The following is a 16,093-nucleotide window of genomic DNA, read 5'->3' on the forward strand; positions in this document are numbered from 1 at the left end:
AATCCATAAGTTCTATCCTAGCTACTAATTGACTTAGTAGTAGGCTAGTGTCAATGGTTATCAAATTGACCACATAGGGTCCTCAAATCACCAATTCATTGAGACCCAATGACTCAAGGTCACTCAATTTCCTTAGCCTAGGCCAAGAGTAAAGAAAACTATTCAAAAACTAGAGGAAACATTCTATCAAACACCTAGAGTGCAAGAAAAGTAAACATCACAAAATGCAAGAATTAACAAAACCCATAACTATCATAAGCAAGGAATCAACAACAGCAATGAAGGCAAACATTAAAAAAGACATGGAAACATAACATTGCATTAGAAGAAATCAAGATCCAACAATTGTTCATCAACATAAAAGAGAGCAAAATAAGAAATTAACAAGAGAAACTAAGAAGAATAAGACAATAGAACACTAAAATATAAAGAGAATTGAAATCAGAACAAGAATTGAAAGAAATTTAAGAGAGATTAACCTAACTTTACCCTAATTTCTATCCTAAATCTAGAGAGAGGAAAGAGCCTCTCTCTCTAGAATTCTACCCTAAAACATGATCAAAACTAAAACTATGACTACTTGGTTCCTTCCATCTTCAATCCTTGGGTTCAATAGCATCAGAAATGTGTTGGATTGGGCCCAAAATGCTTCAGAAATCGCTGGCCATGAGTTGCATTTAGTGAGTCACGTGCAGCTTCCCACGTGTACATGTAATGCACGCACACGCATCTCCAGACCCTAGGCAATTGTGGCAAATTTCATATCATTTTGAAGCCCCGGATGTTATCTTTCCAACGCAACTAGAACCGCCTCATTTGGACCTTTGTAGCTCAAGTTATGATCGATTAAGTGCGAGGAGGTTAGGATTGACAACTTTATAGTTCCTTCATTTCTTCATGAATTCTCCATTTTTACATGCTTTTTCTTTATTCCCTCAATCTAATCTTTGCCTTCTAATCATGAAATCACTTAAAAAACATATCAAGGCATCGAATGGAATGAAAGTGAATTAAATTTGACTATTTTAAGGCCTAAAAAGTATGTTTTCACACTTAATCACAAATTTAGGGAGAATTACAAAACCATGCTATTTCATTGAATAAATGTGAAAAAAGTTGATATAATCCCCTAAATTAGGCACAAGATAGGCCACAAAATTGGGGTCTATCACAAACGCCAGGATTTTTGACTAGGCATGGCACGCCAGCTATAAGCTCTAGAAGAGGCCTTTGAAGAATTACTTTGGGCGTGGCACGCTAGGCAGAATGTCTAGAGAAGGTTCTCCAAGATCCACTATAGGCGTGGCATGCCAGTTATGATGGCCAGAGAGGGAATTCCAAGCTCAACAATTTTACTGGGCATGCAACGCCAGGCATTCTGACCAGAGAGGGGTTTTGAAGAACTATAATGGGCGTGGCACGCCACTGCTGGGCATGGCACGCCAACTATACTTTCTAGAGAAGAATCCTTGAACTTCACAATGGGCGTGGCACGCCACTGCTGGGCGTGGCACGCCAGGCATTCTGAGCAGAGAGGGGTTTTGAAGAACTATAATGGGCGTGGCACGCCAACGCCAGGCGTGGCACGCCAACGCCAGGCGTGGCACACCAGTCGTCTTGTCAAAAAGAAGGATCTCCAATGTTCAACAACGTGGCACGCCAAGGTGGGCGTGGCACGCCAGTTCTATCTTCCAAGCTGGGTGTGGCATGCCAGGTCGAAGGCGTGGCACGCCAGTTCAAGTGGTCAGAAAAAGAGCTTGTCACTTTTATAAGGGTGTGGCATGCCAGGTCTAAGGCATGACACGCCAATACAATTGTCCAAAGGAGAAGGGAAGGAGCAGCTTCAATGGGCGTGCCATTTGGTACTAAGGGCGTGACACCTAGCTTGTGAGCCCAAACCATTATCATGGGTGTGCCACTTGAGTTCTGGGCATGACACGCCAGTTCACTTAACCAGAGAGGGAGATTGAAGACTCCAACAAGGGCGTGGCACGCCAGACTGGGGCATGGCACGCCAACCTTGCTTGCACCATGTGCGTGGCACACCAGTTCACTTTACCAGAAAGGAACATTTGTGCACCAACAAGGGCGTGGCACACCAGACCTGGGCGTGGCACGCCAAGCCAACCCTCCAGAGAAGAAGATTGAAGATTTTAATAAGGGTGTGGTGTGCCACTTGAGTTTTGGGCGTGGCACGCCAAGCCAATCACCATCATGGGCACGCCACTTGGGACCTTGGGCATGGAGTGCCAAGCTATACCAAGCTGGGCATGGCACGCTGCTCACACTCCACTCACACGCCACTAATGTGTCATCAATGAATGGTTATTTCCTTTAGTTTCAATTTTATTTTTTTTTCTTTTTGTTAATTTCTCATTTCTAGAATAGGAGTAGTATAAATACCCCATTGAAGAGTGCTGAAGGGGGGCTTGGAACTTTTTCTTCACTTTATTTTACTTTCATCTCATGTACTCTCTCTCTAAGCTATGAGTAGATAAACTCCCTCTCATTGGGGGAGGGAGCTCTGTTGTAACTTATGGATTAATGATAGTGAATTTCTTCTTTTCTTCATCTCTCTTTGATTTTCTAGAAGAAATTTCATTCTTCATGCTTAGCATTCAATTATCTTGGAAAAGAGATTGAATGCAACTTGGATTTCATGGGAACCTTGGAAGAGGAAACATGAAATCGTGCTTGAAATCCCTTCTCACGTTGAGTAGATTTGGGTTTTGGGATTGGATATGGTGACATTAAATCTACCCACCACTTGGATCTATAAGAACGTGTGGTAAAATCAGAGACCAAGCTTATCTCTCTTCATGAGCAATTAGACCAAGAAATTGGCTGATTATCAAAATTTGAGAGATTGAATCACCAAGGAATTGGGATTCAATCAATCATGATTGCCAAGAGGTCAATGAGTTACATGATTGAAGATAAGATGATCTGAAATTAATCCAGAGAAAGCAACATCTCCTAACCCCAATGAATCTTCCCTATTCTTTATAGCTTTGTTTAATTTCTGTTAATCAACCCATTCCCCTTTATAATTCAGTCATTTACATTTCTGTAATTTACATTCTAGCAATTTATCTTTATGCTCTTTACATTCCATCACTTACTGCTTTCTTTATTTTTAAGTCCTTTACGATTTTGTCATTTAATTTTCTGCACTCAACACTTATTCCTTATTAGCTTAACTAAATTACCCAGTAACTAAAGTTGTTCAATCAATCAATCCTCGTGGGATCGACCTCACTCACAGTGACTTTTTACTTGACGATAATTCAGTATACTTGCCGAAGGAGTTATTGTAGTGATACAGTAAATTTCTGTCATCAAGTTTATGGTGCCGTTGCCGGGGATTGATTCTGAATTGACAATGATTAAGTTGATGGGTATCTAGATTAAGCATTTTCCTTACTTTGATAATCACTTTAATTTCAGTCTTTATTTTTATTTACTTTTCTAGCACTTAAATTTGCAATTATTCATTGTATATATTGCCATTCTAACAGACGCACACTAACTGTTTGATGCTTTGCATCAACCAATCTTGACTTACTAACCCATCTATAAGGAGGGTGTTTATTCTTGCTTTGGATTATGTTCCGTTGTGTATGACACGGAGGAGAGGAGTTGTAACCTCTTAAGATTCTGAACCTAAGAGGACATTTCTAAGATTGAAAAGAGAGGCAGTGGCAAGAAGAAAAAGGGTAGTTGGTGAATAAGAAGAAGAAGAGAATCCAACCCAAAATATGGAGGGTGAAGCATACAATCATCAAGATGAAGTAGTTGGCAACCATGCTCCTCCACAAGAAAGAAGAGTACTAGGCTCTTTTATCAATCCCAACCCCGGGAATTGTGGGAGCAACATCTTAAAACCCATCATACATCCAACAACTTTGAGCTCAAACCACAGCTAATTGCCCTTGTTTAGAATAGCTGCTCATTTGGAGGAAATGCTCAAGAAGATCCAAACCAACATCTGACCACCTTCCTGAGAATCTGTGATACCGTGAAAGCTAATGACGTTCACCCTGACACTTATAGACTGCTTTTGTTCCCCTTTTCTCTTAGGGACAAAGCATCCAAGTGGCTGGAATCCTTCCCAAAGGAGAGTTTGACAACTTGGAAAGAAGTGGTGAATAAGGTCTTGGCAAAATTCTACCATCCCCAAAGGGTTATCAAGTTGAGGAATAAGATACAAACCTCCTGACAACAAGATAGAGAGACTCTCTATGAAACTTGGGAGAGATATAAAGAGCTAACAAGGAGATGCCCTCTGGATATGTTTAATGAGTGGGTGCAGCTGCACATTTTCTATGAAGGATTATCTCAAGAGGTAAAGAAGGCCTTAGATCACTCTCCAGAAGGTTCCCTTAATACCAAGAAGACAATTGAAGAGGCCATAGACTTCATAGAAACTGTGGCCAATAATGAGTACTTTTATGCATCTGATAGGAACCAAAGGAGGGGAGTGATGGAGCTAAACCAGATGGATGCTCTGCTGGCTCAAAACAAGGTGATCACAGCCTAACTTGCAGCTCTCACCAAGCAAATAGAGAAAAATCAGGTCTCAGTATTCAAAACTCAAGCACCAGTGCAAGAAGGAGCTAGCCTAGAAGCTGAATATGATTGAGAGCAGGCCAACTATGTGAACAATCTACCAGTGCATGATAAACACTCAATAAGGTCTCTTTGTATTCTCATTCATTCTTCTTATGCTCTATCACTTGCATGAGGAGAAGTAAGATTTAAGTTTGGTGTTGTGATGCCATGGCATCTTGGCTAATTTTACAAGCCATTTTGAGTATGTTTTAGGTTAGTTTAATGCATTTTCTTAGGCAATAAGCACGTATTTGGTTGAGTATGCATTCATATCTTGATTTAATCAAATATTGTGAATTTTAAACATTTTCAAGAGAATAAGGCAAGGATTGATTGATGTAATGAGTGATGCATTATCTCATGATTAGAGCAAGACTTTGATGCAACTTGTTTGATTGATTTCAGGTAAGAAGAAGCAGAGAAGAGCCATGTTAGTGGCCACATTAGTGCCACTAACATGGCCATTAACGTGGAAGAAGGGATAGCTTGGCATGTTAATGGTGAAGTTAGCACCATTAACGTGTTCGAAGGCCAAGGAAGCCCACGTTATTGGCCACGTTAGTGCCACTAACGTAGGCACTAACGTGGAAGAAGAGGAAGCTTGGCATGTTAATGGTGAAGTTAACACCATTAACGTGATTAAAGGTTAGGAGAGGCCACATTAGTGCCACTAACGGCTGGGTTAACGTGAATCAAAGAGGTTTTGGAACGTTAGTGGCCACGTTGGTGTCACTAACGTCTTCGAGCCAGGAATTTGCACATCACGTTACTCACACTAACGGCCTAACTAATGTGACTTCTGCCTAACTCAAACTCCTCCAGCAAGCTAAGCAAAGCCCAATGAGATTGATAACTGCTTCAACTGAGCCAAGGGCCCACATCTAGAGACTTGCAGACTCAATTGAAGATCAGAGAAGTAGTATATATAGGGGTAGTTTTGAACTAGAAAGGGAATTGGGACCTGGGGGATCCAGGATTGTAAACACCCAAATTTGCTTTTCTCTGTATTCAGTTTTACTTCCAATGCAATTTACATTTCCATTTTCCATTCCCAGAGCCATGATCAACTAAACCCACCTCATTGGGTAGGGAGCTCTGTTGTAATTCAATGGATCAATTATAGTTCTTGTATTCTTCTTCTTTTCATTCTCTTTGATTTGTTTGAAAGCTTTCGATCTTCATCCAATTGAGCAATTGTCTCGGAAGATAAATTGTTCATACTTGGATTTCCTTGGAACCTTGGAAGAGGAATGAGAAAATCATGCTAGAAATGCTTTCTCATGTTGGACTAGATTGGGGGTTGGACAGATATCGTGACATATAATCCTCCTGATACTTTGATCTAGAAAAACATGTGGTATAATAAGTGATCATACTTCATCTCTTCCCATGAGCAATTAGATCAATGAATTGGGCAATTGTTCAAGCTTAGAGAGATTAAATTGCCAAGGAATTGGGATTCAATCTTCTAAGATTGTCAAGAGATCAGTGAGTTGTATGGATTGACGAAGAGATGAGAATGAACTTGATCCGGAGAATGCAACATCTCCTGAACCCAATGAGCTTCCCCATTCTTATGTTCCCATTCTCTATATTTTGTTGTTTACTTTGATGCTCATTACCCCCATTCCCATTTACTTTTCTGCAACTTACTTTCTGCCATTTACTTTTATGCAATTTACATTTAGCTATTTACCTTCCTGTCATTTACATTTCTTGCTATTTACGTTTTTTGTTATTTAAATCCTGCAATTCTTAATCCAATTCTATTTAGTTCAACTAGAACATTCCTCTTATTAAAGTTGCTCAACCAATCAATCCCTGTGGGATTCGACCTCACTCTATTGTGAGTTTTTACTTGACGACAAATTCGGTATACTTGCCGAAGGGGATTTGTTGAGAGACAGATTTCCCATTATCAAGTTTATAGCGCCATTGCCGGGGATTGATTTTGCATTAACAATGATTAAATCAGAGGATAACTAGATTGAACACTTTTCTTTTCTTTTGTTGATTAGTTTCATTTAAGCTCGTTTACTTTTATTCTCAGCAATTTCAATCACTTTAACTTGTTATTTTACATTCTTGCACACTAATTCACTAACTGTTTGACAAATTGCACCAATCACTCTAACCACACTTGTTAACAAGAGTGATTCCTTCACTTGTTCTCTTTTGTTTGTTTACTGTGTGTATGACAGGTAGAAGAGGAGGAGATTCATCCTCTTTTGATAGTGAACCTGAGAGGACCTTCCTTAGACTAAGGAGGGAAGCAAGAGGTAAAGGAATAGCTGGTGAGGATGAAGTAGAAGAAGATCTAGACATTAATATGGAGGGAGAAGTACATAATCATGTTGGAGAGGGTGCTGGTAATCATGTTGGGTAGGAGAAAAGAGTTTTAGGCTCTTTCATCAACCCAAACCCAAGAAATTATGGAAGTAGCATTGTAAAACCAACCATTCATGCCAATAACTTTGAGCTAAAACCTCAGCTCATCACCCTGGTTTAAAACAATTGTTCATTTGGAGGAAGTGCTCAAGAAGACCCCAACCAACATCTAACCACATTCCTGAGAATCTGTTACACAGTGAAGGCCAATGGTGTTCATCGTGACACCTATAGACTGCTCTTGTTTCCCTTTTCTCTTAGGGACAAAGCATCTAAGTGGCTTGAATCCTTTGCTAATAAGAGTCTTACCACCTGGGAGGATGTTGTCAACAAGTTTCTAACAAAGTTATACCCTCCACAGAGGATAATCAAGTTGAGAATAGAGGTACAGACCTTTAGGCAGCTAGATGGAGAAACTTTGTATGATGCTTGGGAAAGACATAAGGAGCTAACAAGGAGATGCCCCCCTGATATGTTCAACGAATGGGTGCAGTAATAGTAGAATTATTATCGGTCTAGAAATTTCTCTTATAGAAAAGGAATTTGTTCATTGTAAGTATAGTTCCAAACGAACTAATAACTCCCAATCAAATTTTAATATTGGTTGTCACATGCATAAACCCCAATGAAGATTAACCAAAGTATTCAAACCTCAGGTCGTCTCACAAGGAATTGCAACGAAGTACTCAATTATTGGCTATGAAGATGCAAGGGGGTTTGATTTGTTGTTAACAAGAAAAGTAAATAACAAGAAAGTAAATGACAAGAACTAATTAAGAAATGGAAAGAACTCTTGGCTAGATATGGGAATTGAGATCACCATCCTTGTCTACAAACCATGTATTGACAATTATGAGGGACCAACCCATTAAGTCTACTTCTATGCTTGAAGTAAGTCAAACAGGCTTGATCAACATCAATCTATAAGTCCAAACCTAGCAACTAATTGACTCAGTAGTAGGCTAGTGTCAATGGTTATCAAATTGACCACATAGGGTTCTCAAATCACCAATTCAATGAGACCCAATGGCTCAAGGTCACTCAATTTCCTTAGCCTATGCCGAGAGTAAAGAAAACTACTCAATAACTAGAGAAAGCATTTTAACAAACACCTAGTGTGTAATAAAAGTAAACATCACAAAATGCAAGAATTAATCGAACCCATAACTAACACAAACAAGAAATCAACAATAGTAACAAAGGAGAACATAAAATTGCATTAAAAGGAAATTGAAATCAACAAGAGTGCATGAAGGTAAAAATGGCTAAATAAGGAAATTAACAACAAGAACTAGAAGAACAAAGATGTAACAACAAGAAATTAAAAGGGAAAACTAAATCAAAACAAGAATTGAAAGTGTGATCTAAGAAAATTTGACCTAAAGTACCCTAAATTCTAGAGAGAAGAGAGAACTTCTCTCTCTAGAATTCTAACCTACAACATAATGAAAATTACCCTATTTGCTCCCCTCCCCCATTCCTTCCCATCCTTGGGTTCAAAAGCATCAGAAATGAGTTGAATTTGGGCCGCCTTGAGCTCAGAAATTGCCCCCAACATTTTTCCTTTAGTGAAGTCACGTGCAGCTTGTCACGCATATGCACGGGTTACGCGTACGACTCGCATTGCAAAATTCCTCTCACGCGTGCGCGTGGATGATGCGTGCGCGTCACTGGTGAATCTCCTTTTCACGCGTACGCGTGGGTGACGTGTGCGCGTGGCCTTGAGTTTAGCAAATCCTCATTTCTTCATGAATTCTCCATTTTTCCATGCTTTTTCTTCATTTCTTCAACCCAATCTTTGCCTTCTAATCCTAAAATCACTTAAGAAACATATCAAGGCATCGAATATAATTATGGTGAATTAAAATTAGTTATTTTTAGGCTTGAAAAGCATGTTTTTACTCTTAAGCACAAATTAGGAGAAATTCACAAAACCATGTTATTTCATTGAATAAATGTGAGAAAATATGATAAAGTCCCCTAAATTCAACACAAGATAAACCACAAAATTGGGATTTATCAAACCTCCCCACACTTAAACCAAGCATGTTCTCATGCTAAACCTAGAAAGACAAGAAAAGGGGTACGAACATTTATTCAATGTGAATGAACTATATACACCTATCTATATGAATGCAACTGAATGCAAAATGATTCTAACTACTTAGTTAAAGGTAAATCAATTCTCTAAGAACGTATATGAACAAGTAGGGCTAAGATTATCTGACGATTCATGAGTCCTATCAATTCAAAAACCAAAATGAAGTTCAGGTAGACTTGCAAGAAGAAAGCTCGTGAAAGCAGAGAACAAGGAATTGAGCGTCGAACCCTCACCGGAAGTGTATCCGCTCTAGTTGCTCAAGTGTATAGGGTTGATTCACTCAATTCTCTTCTAATCATGCAATGCAACAACTAACTAACAAATTGGTAGGGTGCCCTAAAATAGTTTTCTTGGAAAAGAAATCATCACTCTAACCAAGTAGTCCTAACAAGAAAGAAGTGGTAAAATATGTACAATTTCTAACTAACATGCAATCTATCATGCAATGCAATAACTAACTAACAAAGAAAATTAATAATTGGTGTTGTAAAAGGAAGTGATTACCCACAGAGGTCGGTCAGACGACCACCCCACACATAGAAATTTGCACCGTCCTTGGTGCATGCAAAGAAGAGCAAGGTGCACGGGTTGCTACCACTGATGAGCTCCATCAAAAGGTTGTGTGGAGAGACTAGTTCATCGCCCTGTTTAGAAGCTTTTCTATTCCCTTCATGGTGGCCAGCCCAAAAGAAGAGAAAAGAAAGAAAATTATGCCCATAATAAAGATATCAAAGCAAATAGAGCATAGGCGGGGCTAATGCCAAATAAGAGTAAGATTCTCCACTTACATGGTAGCTACACATGTAAGTGAGAAAGCAATATGAGCTAAGGGCATATCAGTAACACTTGATACAAGAGTAAAATCAAAGCACAAGTACATGACATGAAGAGCATGTTGAGCATCAAGTTTAAATAAGAAAGAGTAGGTCATGAAAGACATGCAAGTTCATATCAATCCACAAAGGATGCAAGAATCATCAAAGATTAAGCATTGATTTAAAAGTTTCATCACCCATCAATATCAAACAAGTCAAGAAGCACCAAAACTAACCAAGAAAGACTCAACAATTGAGTAAAAGGATTCAACACCAATATGAAAATAAGAAAATTAGAAAAGAAAATAAAACAAGCTATACGATCAAAATTAAAATGCAATGAATGAAAGTATGCAAATGCAATAAACAAAAGAAAATGAAAAATGAGAAAAATGAGAAATGGAAATTTTGAAGAGAGGAAGAAGAAGGAAGTAAGAAAGAAAAAGAGAAAAAAGAAAGGTAGAAAGAAAGAAGAAGGAAAGAAGAAGGAGAGAAGATGAAAGAAGAAGAAAGGAACAAAACAAAAACAGGGCAGTTGAGGCACGGAGGTGACGCGTGCGCATGGGTGATGTGCGCGCGCGAAAAGCAGAAAAGTGACATGACGCGTAAGCGTTGACCACGCGTACGCGTGGAACGCAAAAAAGGGAGGTGACATGTACGCGTCATCCACGCGTACGTGCGGAGCTAAATTGTACTCTCAGCACAAACGCAGCACCACTCCAGGGCAACTCTCTGGTTTTTGTACCAGGAGTCCCAACATCAGCTTTTTGACGAGTACACGTCGCTCACGCTCACGCGTGGGTGTGCAAGAAAGACCAGTGACGCGTACGCATTGCCCATGCTTGCACATGGAGCGACCCCCTTTTTTTCTTAAAGCATAAAACAGAAACAGAGCACTCTCCTAGCCTATAAACATTCTAAAGCACCTAAAATTCCAATTTAACAAAAATGTTTTTAGTTTTTGAAAATTTTTCAAAGACAATGCAAACAAAACTTGCACTTCAAGCAAAATGCAATTCAAAAACAATTAACCTACAACTTAAGGCATAAATCTAATCAAACAAACTAACAACCAAAATACTAAAACAAAAATATGCAAAGAAGAAACCTACCTAACAATGACAACCTAATTCATTCATTGATTATATATGCAAGAGAATGGAAAGAGTTTACCGTGGTGGGGTGTCTCCCACATAGCACTTTTAGTTTAAGTCCTTATGTTGGACAATTGGGAGGCTCCTTGTCAAGGTGGTTTATGGTTGTATTCATCCTTGAACTTCCAAGGATGCTTGCTCCTGAAACGGTTGTCAGAATTTCCAACTGACTTCACCAAGCTTGGGTGAAGTTCTTCCCAAGATATGAGCTCCCAAAATTGGTCTTCATGTTGTGATCCGGGATCCTATATCTTATTTTTTCACCTGTCTTCTAATTGATCCTTATTATTCCATCCGGGTGGTAAGCACATATAATTCTCATTAGAGCACCAAATTCTCCTCTTAGACCCATATGATGCTAGGGCATCTTAGGCTAGTTTCACTATCCTTTTTCGTTGATTTTAATAGGTTTTATGCACTTTCTTGAGCTATAAGTAAGCAAATTGGGTAGAAATTCATGTATGCCTAGATTCATTCAACCATGAGTAATTTGATGTAATTTCATGATGATTTATGTTATGATTACTTGTATGCTAAGAATGATAAGAATTCTTATGACTTTAGCAAGGCTTTGATGCATGTAATGGTTAATGATAGGTGAAAGAAAGCATGGAGGAAGGTTGAAGAAGGAGCCTGAAAAAAATGAAGAAGAAGCAATGTTGGTGACCAAGTTGGAACACCAACGTTGCCTCAAACGTTGGAAGAGAAGCAGAGCAACTCTCTGTAAAGTGTGCTGATGCTCACGTTGGAGGTGGCGTTGGAGGTCCAACGTTAATCCCAACGTTTTGAGAAAATGATCAATTCTGGGGCTGAAGGATTTTTGAGTGACGCGTACTGTCTATGACGCGTACGCGTGAAAAAGCAAAATTTTCATATCCACGTGCAAGCGTAAGTCACGCGCACACGTGGAATGGCAAAATCGACCATCCACGCGTACGCGTGGGCCACGCATACGCGTCACTAAACGAATGTTGGAGTCCAACTTTGCCTCAAATGCCAGCCTCCAACGTCCGTGATGAACAACCCAGGTGTTGGATTTGAAAAACTAGAATCAACGCGTATAAGTCAGTGACGTGTACGTGTGGATAGGAAAAAGGGCGAATCACGCATAAGCGTGGAGTACGCGCACACGTGAAAACGCCAACGTTTGAGGTAACGTTGGAGGTCCAACGCTGAGGCCAACGGCCCCTGAATGGTTTTGAAGCTGTAAAATGAAATCTTCGCATCCACGCGCATGTGTGAAGCACGAGTACGCATGGATGAGAATTTTTGCCCCTTGTGCGCAAACGCGCAAAGCACGCGCACGCGTGGATAACAGAACGTCGGCCCTCCAACGTTGAGTCAAACGCCAATGACAGTAGGTTTCTCTGGTTTTTCTGAAGAGCGTTTGAGTCAACGTTAGCCATCAAACGTTGACTCCAACGTGAAGCATCAGACTCTACAATTCAAACCAATCTCTTCTTAACAGCAAAGGAAACCAATTCGAGCCAATTCAACCCAATTCCAGCAAGGCCAAGAGAGTGTATAAATAGTTTAGAATTTAAGTTAGAGAGACCTTTTTTTCGGATTACGATTTTTCTTTTACTGAGTACTACACATTTACTTTCTGTGATTTTTCTTTTGCAATGTATCTTTCAATCTGAATTTTCATTTTGAGAGCTATGAATAACTAAACCCCTTTCATTGGGTTAGGGAGCTTTGTGTAATTCAATGGATCAATAGTAATTTTCATTCATCTTCTTCTTTCTTTTCTCTTGATTTTGCTAGAAAGCTTTCGTTCTTCATCAAATTAGATAGTTATCTTGGGAAAGAAGCTATTCATAATTGGATCTCCTCGGAACCTTGGAAGAGGAATGAGGAGATCATGCTAGAAATGCTTTCTCACATTGGATTAGATTGGGGTTTGGATGGATATAGTGACATGTAATCCTACCAACACTTTGATCTATGAATTTGTGTGGTATAATCAGTGACCAAACTTCATCTCTTCCCATGAGCACTTAAATCAAGCAATTGGGGAATTGTTCATACTTAGAGAGATTGGTGAGCCAAGTGATGAGCGGATAATTTATATGCTTTTTGGCATTGTTCTTAGTATGTTTTTAGTATATTTTAATTAGTTTTTATTATATTTTTATTAGTTTTTAAATAAAAATCACTCTTCTGGACTTTACTATGAGTTTGTGTATTTTTCTATAATTTCAGGTATTTTCTGGCTGAAATTGCGGGACCTGAGCAAAAATCTGATTTAGAGGCTGAAAAAGGACTGCAGATGCTGTTGGATTCTGACCTCCCTGCACTCAAAGTGGATTTTCTGGAGCTACAAAAGCCCAATTGGCACGCTCTCAATTGCGTTGGAAAGTAGACATCCTGGGATTTCCAGCAGTATATAATAGTTTATACTTAGCCCGAGATTTGATGGCCCAAACAGGCGTTCTAAGTCAGCTTAAGAATTCTGGCGTTTGACTCCAAAACTGGCACAAAAGCTGGAGTTAAACGCCCAAACTGGAACAAAAGTTAGCGTTTAACTCCAAGAAAAGTCTCTACACATGGAAGCTTCAATGCTCAGCCCAAGCACACACCAAGTGGGCCCGGAAAAAGATTTCTGCATTCTCATTTCTGTAACCCTAGGCTACTAGTTTTCCATAAATAGGACCTTTTGCCATTGTGTTTTCATACTTTTGGATCTTTGATAAGTCTTATGCTATCTTAGACACATTGGGAGGCTGGCCATTCGGCTATGCCTTGACCTTGTTCTTATGTATTTTCAAAGGTGGAGTTTCTACACACCATAGATTAAGGTGTGGAGTTCTGCTGTGCCTCATGAATTAATACAAGTACTATTGTTTTTCTATTCAACTCAAGTCTATTTCTTCTCCAAGATATTCATTCGTTCTTCAACTTGATGAATGTGATGATCCGTGACACTCATCATCATTCTCACCTATGAACACGTGACTGACAACCACTTCCGTTCTACATGCAAACAAGCTTGAATGCGTATCTCTTGGGTTTCTAATCTAAGATTGGAACCTTCGTGGTATAGGCTAGAATTATTGGCGGCCATTCTTGAGATTCGAAAAGTCTAAACCTTGTCTGTGGTATTCCGAGTAGGATCTGGGAAGGGATGACTGTGATGAGCTTCAAACTCGCGATTGTGGGTGATGACAAGTCATCCTAGCCTATTTTAACTAGTCTTTTCCTTTTGTTTTCATTAGAATTATGCACTTTCTTGAACCATAAGCAAGCTAATTGAGTAGATTTTCATGTTTCCCTTGATTGAATCAACCATGTATGAATTCATGCCATTTCATGAGGTTTTATGCTATAATTGTTGCATATTATGATAGAATGGATATCTCATGATTATGAGCATAGCTTTGATGTGTTTGGTTGATTAATGATAGGTGAAGAAAGCTTGGAGAAAGGTTGAAGCAAGAAGGAATAGCTAGGAGTAAAGAGAAGACGAGGGAATAAGTGAAATTGAACCAGGAAGCAAAAAGCTGGACCTAAAGTTAGCATCAAACTTTTGCACAAACTTTTGGTTGAAAAGTTAGCCCCAACGTTAGCCCCCTAACTTGGAGGCTAACGTTGGAACTTGAAAATCACTCCCTGGGTACCAAAAGTTTGCGCCAACGTTAGCCCCCTAACTTTGAGGCTAACGTTGGCATGAAGAAAACCTCCCTGGGCACCAAAAGTTTGCGCCAACGTTAGCCCCCTAACTTGGTGGCTAACGTTGGCACATGAAATTCACCCCTGGGCACCAAAAGTTTGCGCCAACGTTAGCCCCCTAACTTGGTGGCTAACGTTGGCGCCACAAGTACACAAGGTAAGGCCAACGTTCATATCAGCAAAGTGGTGTTAGCTGATATGAAAAGTTGGAGCTAAAGTTAGACCCCTAACTTTTGCTCAAACTTTTGGTCCAACTTTTGCAAAACTCAAACCCGGTTCAATTGGTTCAGTTTGGTTCTTCTCCAAACTTCAAGAGCAATCAACCAAGGCCTCTTTCAACCCAATTCCACCAAGAGCAAAGGCCCAACTCAAGGCTTGAAGATCATTGGAAGAAAGTGCATAAATAGGATAGAATTCAAGTTCTTCGGGGAGCTTTCCTTTTGAATTTTCATAATAGTTTTCGGAGAGCTTTGGATATTGAGTGATCTTTAATTTCTTTGTCTTGGAGAAGGAGAATTCACTTCTCTTCCTCTTCATTTTATTGCTTTCTATTTCAATTGCAATTGTCTTGGATCTTGGGTTGGAGAATTGAAGGAATTCTGTTTCAATCTCATCCTTGGATCTCTCTGCTTTGTTTACTGCAATTTAATTTCCGTTTCTGTTACTTGCTTCTCATCTACTTTCCTTACAATTTACAATTTTCTTGCAATTGTTCTTGTTGGATCTAGGAAGGCATTGAGATCTAGACTTGGCTTTCTAGTCTCTGGGTCCTGAGATCTGATTTCCCATTTCAATTCTCTGTTTACTACTTTATATGTTCATTTACTTTTCTGTTTTGGATCCGATTCAATCCCAATTCCCTTCTACTTCTCTGCTTGATGCAATTTACTTTTCCTTGTTTAAATTCTGCAAATCCAATCCCCAATTCCCTTTACAATTCCAGCCATTTACATTTCTTGCACTTTAAGATTCCGCAATTTACATTTCTTGCATTCTAAGTTTCTGCTATTTAATTTCTTGTTCTTTAAGATTTAGCACTTTAATTCCCTGTTCTCTTTACTTCCATGCAATTTAATTACTGCAAAGTACAAAACACTCAACCAAATCTTGATTCGCTTGACTAAATTAACCACTAAGCTAAAATTGCTCAATCCTTCAATCCTTGTGGGATCGACCTCACTCCCGTGAGTTTTTATTACTTGATACGACCCGGTACACTTGCCGGTTAGAATTGTGTGTTTTGGGAGAAATTTATTTTTCACCAAAAAACTCATCAAGTTTTTGGCGCCGTTGCCGGGGATTGATTAGATTGACAATGATTAAGTGAGGTGGTAATCTAGATCAAGCACTTT

This window comes from Arachis ipaensis, chromosome B05, assembly GCF_000816755.2.
Source record: "Arachis ipaensis cultivar K30076 chromosome B05, Araip1.1, whole genome shotgun sequence".
Taxonomy (NCBI): domain Eukaryota; kingdom Viridiplantae; phylum Streptophyta; class Magnoliopsida; order Fabales; family Fabaceae; genus Arachis; species Arachis ipaensis.